This window comes from Lycium barbarum, chromosome 1, assembly GCF_019175385.1.
Source record: "Lycium barbarum isolate Lr01 chromosome 1, ASM1917538v2, whole genome shotgun sequence".
Lineage (NCBI taxonomy): Eukaryota > Viridiplantae > Streptophyta > Magnoliopsida > Solanales > Solanaceae > Lycium > Lycium barbarum.
In genome coordinates this window covers 24,243,670-24,256,553 of record NC_083337.1, presented here as the reverse complement: position 1 = coordinate 24,256,553, position 12,884 = coordinate 24,243,670, and the positions used below count along the sequence as shown (strand labels likewise).

The following is a 12,884-nucleotide window of genomic DNA, read 5'->3' as shown; positions in this document are numbered from 1 at the left end:
TGCAGATCACTTACGTATCGTACTTGGTATCCTCCGAGCCCGGGAATTATATGCAAAATTTTCAAAAGTGCGAGTTTTGGCTAAATTCTGTAACATTTCTAGGCCATGTTATTTCAGATGATGGCATTCGAGTTGACACTCAGAAAATTAAAGCTGTGAAGACTTGGCCAAGGCCTACAATGCCTACAGAAGTCCGTAGTTTTCTAGGTTTGGCAGGTTATTATAGAAGGTTCGTAGAGGGCTTCTCATCTATTTCAGCCCCATTGACGAAGCTAACCCAGAACTCAGCTAAATTCTAATGGAATGATGCGTGTGAGCGCAGTTTCCAAGAGTTGAAAGACAGATTGACCTCAACCCCGGTCTTAACACTTCCGGAAGGGTCAGATGGTTACGTCGTGTATTGTGATGCTTCTGGTGTTGGGTTAGGATGCGTATTGATGCAGCATGGTAGAGTCATTGCTTATGCTTCGAGACAGCTGCAGAAACATGAAAAGAACTATCCAACTCATGATCTCGAGTTGGCTGCGGTCATTCATGCCTTGAAAATGTGGAGACATTACTTGTATGGTGTGCATGTTGATATCTATACAGATCACAAAAGTCTTCAGTACATTTTCAAGCAGAAGAAGCTGAAACTGCAGCAGAGGCGATGGTTAGAATTGTTGAAAGATTATGATGTGAATACTTTGTACCACCACGGAAAAGAAAATGTAGTAGCCGATGCGCTTAGCCGCCGATCAATGGGTAGTTTATGCGAAATTCCTCCGGAAAAGAAAGAGATGGTTCATGAGCTCCGCCAACTAGCTAATCTTGGAGTGCGTGTAATTGATTCGGGTAGTGCAGGGATTGGCATTAACGATTCTACAGTTTCATCTTTGAATATAGAAGTGAAAGAACGGCAATATGAAGATCCTCAATTGTGCCATTATAGAGGCACATCTCATGGAAAAGAAAATTCTTCATTTGAAGTTTCTAGGGATGGAATTCTTAGATACCAAGGTAGGTTATGTATGCCGAATGTGGCAGAATTACGCCGACGCATTCTAGAAGAAGCACATTGTTCCCCGTATTCTATTCACCCAGCTGCAACCAAGATGTATCATGACCTTAAACAAATATATTGGTGGGACGGCATGAAGAGAGATATAGCAGAATTTGTAGCCCAATGTCCAAATTGCCAACAAGTAAAGATTAAACATCAAAAGCCAGGAGGCTTATTGCAAGCAATGGAGATCCCTGCTTGGAAATGGAAAGTGATCAACATGGATTTTATTGTAAGTTTACCCCGTTCTCGAGGCAGGTATGATTCTATATGGGTGATCGTGGACAGACTCACGAAATCAGCCAATTTTCTTCCGGTTAGAACTACCTACTCAGTAGAAGATTATGCGAGGTTGTATCTTAAGGAAATTGTGTGACTTCATGGTATACCGTTATCCATTATCATAGATAGAGGAGCACAGTTTACAGCCAAGTTTTGGAAGTCCTTTCAAGAAGGTCTAGGCACTCAAGTGAAGCTTAGCACAGCCTTTCACCCGCAGACCGATGGACAAGCCGAGCGTACTATTCAGACCTTGGAAGATATGCTACGAGCATGTGTGCTGGATTTCGGTGGTAGTTGGGACGACCATTTACCACTAATCGAATTTGCATACAACAATAGCCACCATTCCAGCATTCAAATGGTCCCATACGAAGCCTTATATGGGAGGAAATGTAGGTCTCCAATTGGATGGTTCGAAACAGGAGAAGTGCAATTGATAGGCCCTGAATTGATTCAGCAAGCGGTAGAAAGAGTTAAGGTGATCCGAGATCGATTGCTGACAGCCCAAAGTCGCCAAAAGTCTTATGCGGACAATCGCCGACGAGACTTGGAATTCCAGGTTAATGATGGGATATTTTTGAAAGTGTCGCCAATGAAAGTAGTGATGAGATTTGGCAAGAGAGGGAAGCTAAGTCCTAGATATATTGGACCCTATAAAATTATCCGTAAAGTGGGTGATGTCGCCTATGAATTGGACTTGCCTTCGGAGCTTGAATCAGTCCATCCAGTCATCCATGTTTCGATGCTCCGCAAGTGTATTGGAGATCCCATAAAGATTGTCCCGATAGATGATGTGCAAGTAACAGAAAAGCTAACCTATGAAGAAGTGTCTATTGCTATTCTAGACAGGCAAGTACGAAGACTTCGAAATAAGGAAGTAGCTTCAGTCAAAGTATTGTGGCGAAACAACAACCGGGAAAAAATGACTTGGGAGGCGGAAGAGAAGATAAAATCCACATACCCGCATTTATTTCAACCCCCAGGAGAGACTCAAGATGAAACGCTAACGATATAAGGTATATATGCTTAGTTTTCATGCTTTTGGTCGTGTGTGGGCATAGATATGTTGATATTGTGATGTAGCCCTGTGAGGTGATGATATTATGGGTTGTTGTGACAGATTGGTAGTACCAAATTACAGGAGAAACTCTGGCGAAATTTTCACAGGATCCCGAGTGCTTAACATTCGGGGACGAATGTTCCAAAAGGGGGAGAGAATGTTACACCTCGGAAATTTCCAATCTCGTACAGTGAATAAACTAACGAAGAATATGAGTAGACGATGTTTTAATCAGAAGGGAATGACGTTTGACGACCCTAAGTAAGATTTCAAAGGCAATTGCAATAAGAGATAGGTTATGCTCCACAATGACTAATTATAGGTTCTGAAGACGTGAAAGTTGCAAATTTTGCACTTCGGCCCAGTCTATCGTAAAATGAAATACGGACCGTAAAGTAGTTTACGGACTGTAAACTGACATATCGTATTTCAACTTCCAAAACTTTGAATTTCTGTCAAATGCTCGAATGGTTAAAGACGACTTGAAATACGGACCGTAAACTGGAATACGGACCGTAAACTGAGTTCGTAAATGACTATGTCCACAGCCTGACTTTCTGGTTCTATTATGCTTAAATACGTCCATGAAATACGGCCCGTATTATAGTATACGGACCGTAAACTGGGTTTACGACCACTGTGCACTTCAACTACTGTTCATTTTGGATCAGATTTTAAGTCATTAAAAAGGAGACCTAAGCTCATTAATTCATTTCATTTCCACGTTACTTCTCTCTGGAAACCTCTAGAATATTCTCCACTCTTCATCTACAAGAAGACAAAGGAAATCAAAGATCAATATCAAGAATCCAAGTGAACCAAGTGTGGGAAAATCATCAAAGTTCATCCAAGTCAAGAAATTTCAAGAGAAGTAAACTAGGGTTTTGGTGCAAGAAGAGTAATACCACTCAAGGCTTGTTCCTACAACATCTAAGGTAAGTTTTATGGCTTTTACATGTTATTTAGGGTATGGAAGAGTTGAAACACTGGGATTATAGAAGGGTGTAAGAAATGGGTCATGAAAGTGTGAATAGTAGCATTGTTGAGTAAAGGTTTGGATTGAGCCATGATCATTGATAAATTGTGATTATAAAAATGTTATGAATGACATTTAGAACATGGAATGAGTATCCTACGTGAGAAAAAAAATGCAACAATGAACCATAGCCATGATTATGGAGAAATGGAAGATGAATTGTAAAATACGGATATTGTAAACGAATGATGAGTGTTGTCTATCATATTGAGAATGTTGTTATGAACGTTTGAGAGTTGATATAGAATATGGGAAGAGCTGTATAAACGAAAGAAATGTTGTCCAATTTTCTCTAGCGTTAGTAAGCCGTTATTATAATTATTAGCTAATGTCGATACGAATTCTTTTGAAGGTAGAACGTATACACTAAAGGAGGACAAGCAAGCGATAGACTAGTAAACGTCAAAGGTATGTGAGACTAGTCCTTTCTTTCTAATGGCATGAATCCCATATCATGACTGTCTTTCCTCTTCACGAGTTCCTATATTCCAGAAAGCTAAAAGCCTATGTCTATGAATAGCTATAAACGATAAGAGACATGTTATGAGCCCTATAATGATGGTGACGAGTTAAAGTATAAAGATTCTAAAATATATGATATGATTATCCTATAATGATAATGATGTATTTATTGCTCACACTCACCTTATGTGCTAGTTCCTTCAAGGTGAGGCAAAATGTAAAAAATGCTCCATAATGAAATCGGGGGATCACGACCTTACGTCACCCCGATAGAGTATAGTTTTCCTTGAGCCTTATGCATGTACTATGGTAAGCATACTATGATGACAATATTATGTTGAGCATGTTATGATGATGATATAACACCGTGCCTATATGGCCGGACAGTCACCGCTAAGGCGGGCAGCGTATACACCATGGCTGGATGGCATGGGCAGACACCACTAGTGGGCGGCATGAGATGATACCCCGGACGCGAGAGGCCTGGACGCAGGCTAATGTTATGATTATCACACCGATCCGATATGGACGGGCAGCTTATACATTTATGCATATATGATATGACGATGAGCATGAGTAAGCCAGCATACATTGCTTCATTAATATTTGACAGTCAGATACAGATGTTTCATATTGATATTTCCTTTATATCGTTGTCTTATTTCATTGTTTATGCCTCTCATACGCAGTACAATATTTGTACTGACGTCCGTTTTCTTTGGACGCTGTGTTCATGCCCACAGGTAGACAGGGAGGAGAGCTCGACCCAGATCCGTAGTAGTTGTTAGCCGATTGAAAGCACTCCTTTGTTCCGGAGGTGCTTGATTATTTTTTTGTGTATATTCCTGTGTATGTATTTTTGGGCATGACGGGGTCTTGTCCCGTCCTTGTGTTTAGCACTCCAGTAGAGGCTCGTAGATACGCAGTGTGGGTTAGATGGTCTCACGAGATGCTATTATGTGTATATATTATTTTGATGACCGAGAGGCATATGTATATAAAAGTATTTATGTTTCCTACGATTTGAGTATAAATGTAATAAAAGAGCACTAAATGAGCATGATGAGGAATAGAACGAGCGGTGCTCGGTGGTTAGCCCCGGGTACCCATCGCAGCCCCTAGCTGGGTCGTGACAATACTAGCGTGGTAGCTATTCTTATAAACAAACTCAAGCAATGACAAATAATCGTCCCAATTTCCCTTAAAATCTAATACACAAGCTCGCAACATGTCATAGAGTGTTTGGATAGAACGTTTTGCCTATCCGTCTGTTTGGGGATGAAAAGTTGTACTAAGGTTAACCTGGGTACCCAAACTCCTTTGAAACGACTTCCAAAAATGGGCTATAAACTACGCACCTCTATCCGATATAATAGAACGGGAACACCATCCAATCGGACAATTTCTTTAATATACAATTTCGCATAATCGTCGGCGTTGATTGTTAACTTAACGGGTAGGAAATGAGCTGACTTCGCTAACCTATCCACAATAACCCATATAGCGTCAAACTTGCGATATTTGCGGGGTAAACCCACCACGAAGTCCATATTAATCGCTTCCCATTTCCATATTGGAACTTCGATATTCTAAGTCAAGCTAACTTGCTTTTGATGTTCAACCTTCACTTGCTGACAAATTGGACATTGAGCCACGAATTCAGCCACGCTTCTCTTCACATCAAGCCACCAATACAGTGCCTTAATATAATGGTACATCTTCGTAGTTCCCAGATGTATAGAGTAATGAGAACTGTGAACCTCCGTCATAATCTTGTCACATAATCCTTCTACCTTTGGAACACACAAGCGACCTTGATATTCTAGAGCTCCTTCATCGTCAAGTTTGAATGCTGAAATCATCTTTCGTTGAACATTTTCCTAATCTTCGTTACAATCAGATCTTCATATTGTGTCTTTTCACCTCAGCTCTAAAAGATGATTCCGCGGTATTTTGAACAACGATACCTCCATCATCCGAACTCCTAAACTGGATAATTGGATCAACCTTTGATCTTTTCCTCCTTTCCTACCTTCACATTTAGCTTGCTGGCCATTGACTTGCAATAAAGCACGTCCGCTACTACATTTGCTTTTCCGGGATGGTAAAGGATGTCCACATCATAGTCCTTCAATAGTTCAAGCCATGTTCTTTGCCTCAAGTTCAATTCCTTTTGTTTGAAAATATACTAAAGTCTCTTGTGATCATTGAAGATGCCAATATGAATGCCATATAAATAATGTCGCCAAATCTTCACGGCATACACTACCACTGTCAATTCCAAGTCATGCGTCGGGTAGTTTTTCTCATGTTTTCTCAAAGGCCTTGAAGCATAGGTAATAACCTTACCATGTTGTATTAACACATCCCAGACCTGTTCCTGAAGTGTCACAATAAACAACATAACCCTCAGCACCTTCAGGAAGAGTAAGGACAGGTGCGGTTGTCAGCTTATCTTTCAAACTTTGGAAACTGTGCTTGCAAGCATTAGGCCACTTAAATTTAGCCGATTTTAGAGTCAACTTTGTCAAGGGTGACGATATAGTAGCAAACCCGTCTACGAACCGCCTGTAATAACCTGCTAAGCCGAGAAACCTATGAACCTCGAATGGTTTTGTAGGCCTCGTCCAATTCTTTACTGCTTTGATCTTTTGAGTATCGACCCGAATACCTTCATCAGACACAATATGGCCAAGAAAGGTTAATGATTGCAACCAGAAGTCTCATTTGGAAAATTTAGCATATAACTTCCGATTTTACAATATTCGCAACACTTTTTGCAAATGGTCTGCATATTTATCTTCCGATTGTGAGTACATTTGGATGTCATCTATGAATACAATCACAAACACATCCAGAAATGAATGAAACATACTATTCATCAGATCCATAAAAGCTGTTAGCTGTTGGTGCATTCGTCAACCCAAAGGACAACTAGGAACTCGAAGTATCCATATCTCGTTCTAAAAGCAGTCTTAGGAATGTCCCTCTTTTTCACTCTCAACTGATGATATCCGGATCGCAAGTCTATCTTCGAGAAACATTTAGCACCTTGCAATTGATCAAACAAATCATCTATCCAAGGGAGTGGATACTTATTCTTTATCGTGACTTTATTCAGTTGGTGATAATCAATATACATTCACAATGACCCATCCTGCTTACCTACAAATAGCACCGGCGCTCCCTATGGAGAGGTACTAGGGCTTATGAAGCCCTTTTCTAACAAGTATCGTAACTGCTCTTTCAATTCACGTAGCTCGGCTGGAGCTATTCTAGATGGAGGGATAAATATTGGTTGAGTATCCGGAAGTACATCAATACCAAATTCAATTTCTCTTTCTGGTGAAAGACCTGGAAGTTCATCAGGAAACACATCTGAAAATTCATTCACTATCAGAATAGATTGCAAGATCGGGGGTAAGAAATAAACCGACCTTTAGGTGTTCGAACATTACCCTTCCATTCAAGGACAGGTTAACCTAGAAACTGAAACCTAACAAGATTCGCCCAACTATCGACACTAGCATAACAAGATGCTAACCAATCCATGCCCATTATCACATCAAAATCCACCATCTCAAGTTCTATAAGATCCGGTAAGGTACATCGATTAAAAACTACTACCTCACAGTCTCTATACACCTTTCTAGCTACCACAAAGTCACCTACGGGTAGCTACCTTAAAAGGTATACTTATCAACTCTGGTTTTCTACCAAATTTATTAGAAACAAAATGAATGACATAAGATAAATTAGCACCCGGGTCCATCAATGCGTATACATCAAATCCAGAAACGGACAATGTACCTGTGACAACGTCAGGTGACGACTCCTAATCCTGCCATTCTGTCAAAGAGTAAATGTGGTTCTAACCACTGTCGCAGCTTGATGCTCCACCTCTACCTCTACCTCAGCCAGAGGATGCCTGAGGTCCTCACTCTGAGGGATGTACTGAAGATAATGATGTAGTAACTGACCCTTCTGTCTGAATATACCACCTCTAGCCCTTTTTGGACACTCCCTAGCAAAATGTCCAGGATCCCTACAAGTAAAACACCTACCTTGATGACACAGCCCTAAGTAGTTCTTACCACAAGTAGCACATCGCGGAGGAGGTGGCATCATCTATCCAGAATCCCTCCGCTGCTGAGAGCCTGAAGCCCGAGAACTCTGCACCTGTCCGGAATAAGCAGCCCTATCAAACTAGGGCCTCTAAAACTGTGCAGGCGCACTAGCTGTAGGATAAACTGAGTGCCTCGAATGCTGGGGATTAAAATCACTCCGTGACCCTTCAAACTTTCCAGCGGACCTACTCCTTTTGTGATGACCCTTGTCATGATCCTCACGTTGTTTTCACTTTCTATCTTCATAATTTTTAGCATACGCTTGAATGCTCAGGATATCCATACCCTCAAGGAATGTGGCAGTATAACACTCATTAATCAAATGCGTCCCCAACTATTCATAAACTGATGTACACTGTCCCTCATACTCATGTTTCCCTGACGCAAGTTCAAGAATCCATGTACTGTCCCCCGACGAAGTTCTATTGGCAAACAATGACGTAGAAATGCCTCAAAAAACTCTCTCTATATTGCATGAGGTGCCTTTGGCCCTCTGCACCGTTCCTAAGCCTCATAGAAACTTGTAGCAATGTCTCGCAATCGATAAGACACTAACTCAATAGACTTTTTATTATTAGCGTCCATCACTCGCCAGGTTCTTGTCATTCGATCAATAAAATCTTGCAGGTAAGGTTCCATAAGGATTTAAAGTGAAACGAATCAACGAGAGAAAGTTCAGAAAAATAGTGAGTTATACGACCACTTATACAGTTCGTATAACTTTATACGATCCGTATAATGGTCCGTATAACATTACAGAGAAGGGTCAATCCCTGGTAGTATTATACAGTCCGTTTTTCTTGTTATAAATAGATAACCCAAGTTCTATTTTTCATTTTCCATCTTCTCCACAACTCTTGAGAGCTCTAGAATATTCCTCACACCATATCAACACAAATCCAAGAGAAATCAAAGATCAAGAGGAAAGATTCAAGATATCCATGTGTTGTAAGACTTGCTAGGGTTAGTAGACTTCAATAATTTTTGGGTATTGAAGCTAGGGTTTTCACACAAGTTGATAACTTTCTCCAAAGCTCATTTTCTATTAGATAAAAGGTTAGTTTTCATGCTTACTTCATGGTATTAAGAATGCTTAGTTGTTGAATAACTTGGGTGAAAGGAGAAAGTAGAAGATGAGGTCTAAATGTAGATTTCATGATGTTTGTGAGTAGTAAACTAACTTGAGTCATGATTCTTAGTATGCTATGGATATAATCTTGCTATGAAGGGTATTAATGATGACAAGGAAGTGTTGTATGAAATTGTGCAAAGGGTGGATGTGAAGTTGTTGATGTAAGTTGAATATGAGAATGAACTTCGAGACTTAATTGAATATGATTACTTGAGTATGATATTGTGGATGTTATTATGGTTGGTTAGGAGTTGTTTTGTGATATGGTGAAGTCAATGAAATACGGGAAATGCTGCCCAATTTTTGTTACCTCATAAGTTATTCTAGTTTGAATTGAAGAGTGTCCTTAGAACTTAACCTTGGTATGAATCCTTTTAAATGTAGATTTCTCAAGCCTTGGCGGTGAACGTTAGATAGTTGAGAAGACAAAGAGGTATGTAAGGCTAACCCTTCTTCTTAAGGCATATTCCCATTTGTCATATACTTTCACATGAATTCCATAACGCCTTCCATGATGACTTCATTTCCCAGAATTATTAAAGCTCACAGTTCTTGATATTCCTGTGACACTATTGGTCCCATCCTATAATAGTTGATCTTCTAAGGAAAGTTATAATGATGTAATGATGATGATGATGATATTGAAGATATGTATGTACTCCTATATATATATATATATATATATATATATAATCAAAGCATGATTGTTAAGAACACCGAGCTTATATGGCCGGGTATGATATCTATCGCGCGCGCACAACTGCGATTGGGTATGGATAACACTAAGCCTTAGTAGGGCCAGGTAGGTATAACACCGAACCTTGTTATGATCGAGTACGTAAGACACCGAACCTCTATGGTCGGGTATGATACTACTATATGTATAAAAGTATGAAATGCAGGTTTCCCATTAGAAAGAGGGTAAGTAAATATGATGAACGTCGCTAGAGGTATAGATGGCTCTTCCATCCTATGACTATTCTATCTTGTGTTGTTTCTCCTGTCTCCATTATTTATTGATTATGTTTTACATACTCAGTACATTATTCGTACTGACGTCCTTTTATTTGTGGACGTTGCATCATGCCCGCAGGTGGACATGGAGATAGACTTGACCCATAGACTGCTTGTTCAGAGACTGCATAGAGGAGCTCCATTTGATTCGGAGTTGTAGTTGTTGGTACTATTCTTTTGTGTATATACATATGGGCATAGCCGGGCCCTGTCCTATGATGATGTTTCATACTCTTCTTATAGGCTCGTAGACAGTTATGTAAAGTAGATGTCTTTTTTCTTGTCGACTCATATTTTGGTATATTATTTTGTTAGCCTCGTCGGTTGATGTATATGTATATAGGCATAGTTGTTGACGTTGATATAAAGGTGTTTCAGCCATTGAAAAATGGCATTTTTGAGGCATAGAATTATTAATAGGCCATTGATGCGGCGTGATTTAATGCCAAAATCGATGCTTTTCGGCTATAAGTTTTACTTGTTTTTAAGCAAGTCTACGTGATTTTACGTGTTTTTTTATTTGATTTAAGGTATTAACTGTTTTGATGGCAAAAGTTGAAGAAGTGGAGAAAATAACAAAATCACTGAAGAGGCAGATTGACGGAGAAATTAGATGGGCCGCAAAACTTTATGCGGACCGTCAAATTGACCATATAATGGTCACAGTGAGCAGTGTTCGACGAGCCATTCCTGCGGAACAATTATATGGACCGCAGAACATTTGACGGTCCGTCAAAATGTATCGTGAAAAATGCTGGAGAATCTTTGACGGATGAAACGAAGGAATTTGATGGTCCGCATAACTGTTTTGCGGACCGTAGAATGGATCGTAGACTGAACCCGATAGGCAATTGCGTCTTTTCACTTCTCACGATTTAGGGTCTTATAAATACTTGTTATAGGTTTTATATACGATTACACCAGTTTTTAGTTTTATTTTCTTCATAGCATTAAATACTCATAGTTTTGGAAGTCTTTTGGATTACAAACAATTACAATTACTTTCCTCTCAAGATCAAGCAATCAATTCGTAAGCATTATGATTTCAATTATTGTCAATTGTTCTTCTTTTTCTATGAGTAGCTAATTTCCCTTACTAGGGTTGTGAACCCAATTGATGGGTATTTTGTGATTGGGTTTGTGGTTGATATACACATAATGGATTATTAGGGTTTATTTATTCTTCATTCTTTATTCATAATTAATGGTTGCCAACATTGATTAAAGTCATAAACCTTGATTTATGTGGGAAAATAATTAGGGTTGATAAGAATAAATAACAAGGACTCAAAGATTTAAACTTTGTTTAATAAATTCACTTAGGAATAAGTCGAATTTACTTGGCAAGATTAATCATTCTTCATAGTTACTTTCTTATATTTGGGAAAATCATAGAAAGAGATAATCTTTATTTATTGGAAAATAGTAGAGATTCATATAGAGATTAAGTGCATTCACATAATGATCCATTAGAAGTATATCAAGATCAATACCCATGATCATACACCATATCTAACGGGGACACAGCCTTAGTTTCTTTTATCATAAATTTCCACCAAAGCAAGTAGATAGCAATTAGTCATAGGAAAAAACCAACTATTACCAAAATCATCGGATTAAGACATTAGACCTAAACTTAGCATCCTATGACTTTAGTAACCTTTTCACACCATATTCCATGTGGGATTCGACCCCAACCTTGTTGGGTTATTATATTTGACAACGTCTGCATTATACCATTAATAGGTGTAGTTTGAGCGTATCAAATTTTGGCGTCGTTGCCGGGGAATACGATTTTGAAATTACTAAATAGTGTTTGCTTTGATTGAAGTCTTTTGCTTATTCCATCACACCTTGTTTGCTACTCTGTGTAAACCAGGTGAACATGAATCAGAATCAGCAAAATCAACGTGCTGGTAACCAGGGGAATCGGTTGAACAATCAGGCGAATGAATCAGATGATGAGAATATTTTCGCTGATCTTGTTCCAGAGGAGGACTATGCATCCGCTATTGTTCAGCCTCGAGTTGTAGCTGCTAGCGTGAAAATTGACTCCTCTCTATACCAGTTGTTGAAGCTTGAGGGATACTTTCGGAAGTCTACCGAAAATGACCCTCAACATCATTTGCAGAATTTTACAGATGTGTGTGCTAATCACATCCAGAACAACGTTCCACAAGATGTTATTCAGTTGAGGTTATTTAAATATTCCTTAACTGGAGAGGCAAGAACATAGTTTGAGAAGCTGCCCCGAAATTCGATTACTTCATGGGCAAAGATGGTGACTGCTTTTCTCACAAAATGGTACCCCCCCAGCAAGAAGGCTGAAATTCGTGACAAGATATATGAATTTAAGCATCGACCGGGGGAACAACTATATGAAGCCTGGGAGAGATTCAAGGAGTATTTGCAGAAGAGCTCGAATCATGGTTTTCCGGATCATATATTAATGGAGAAGTTCTACCGAGGGCTAGATCCAGTGACGCAGTCAGTTGCTAATAATGCAGCTGATGGTTATTTCATGAACAAATCGTATCGACGAGTGACTAACATACTTAACAAGCTGACGACTCATAATCAGTCTTGGCACTCAAACAATGCTAATGTGGTCCCGTATGGTAGTGCTATGATCCAGAATATAGTAAAGGAGAATCAAGATACCCAGCAAACATTGGCAGAACTTGCAAAAATATTTCCTTGCTAACAAAGAAGTTTGATGAATCCCAGAT

The 12,884-nt window shown here is 39.4% G+C and overlaps 1 non-coding gene across 1 annotated transcript; it reads right to left on the bottom strand.

Moving 5' to 3' along the window:
• Positions 1 to 12,482: 12,482 nt before the first annotated feature.
• LOC132619219 (small nucleolar RNA R71) lies at positions 12,483 to 12,588 on the bottom strand. Its single transcript, XR_009574619.1, has one exon. It is a non-coding gene; the product is annotated as a small nucleolar RNA R71 (small nucleolar RNA).
• Between the last annotated feature and the right edge of the window lie 296 nt (positions 12,589 to 12,884).